The sequence below is a fragment of the Aptenodytes forsteri genome, unplaced genomic scaffold, assembly GCF_000699145.1.
Source record: "Aptenodytes forsteri isolate BGI_AS27 unplaced genomic scaffold, ASM69914v1 Scaffold271, whole genome shotgun sequence".
Classification (NCBI taxonomy): domain Eukaryota; kingdom Metazoa; phylum Chordata; class Aves; order Sphenisciformes; family Spheniscidae; genus Aptenodytes; species Aptenodytes forsteri.
The window spans coordinates 2,620-3,098 of NW_008794602.1; positions in this window are offsets into that span (position 1 = coordinate 2,620).

The following is a 479-nucleotide window of genomic DNA, read 5'->3' on the forward strand; positions in this document are numbered from 1 at the left end:
CGCCGGGGGTAGGATGGAACAGGCACCTCGGCTCACGGGGACCCCCCCGGAGGCCCCTTCTCCCCGCGGGGACAGGCAGCCACCAGTGGGGCTGCATGGACACACGCCCGTCCCCTCCGCCGCGGTGCCCTCCCGGCCCTGGAAAGCCTGGCAGGGGCTGTTTGGGGAGGGCCGGGAAGCAGATGAGGCAGGTCCTCAACGCGATCAGCCCCGGCCGGTCTTTCCCCCAACACTTTAAAAAAACTATCCCCAAACCTTTTACTGCCCCCGGGACAGGAGCCACGCTCTGGCCAGCGCCGGGACGAGGATGAACCCCCGTACCCCTCCCAGGGGACACCAGAGGCTGCTCCCAGGATCGGTCCCCCAGGGAGGGGGACGCGGGTGCAGCCCATGCCCGGGGTTGGAGGGAACGGCTGCGCAGAGCCAGCCTGTGTCCCTGGGGAACCCCGACAGCCGCACAGGGGCTCCGAGCCACGGCA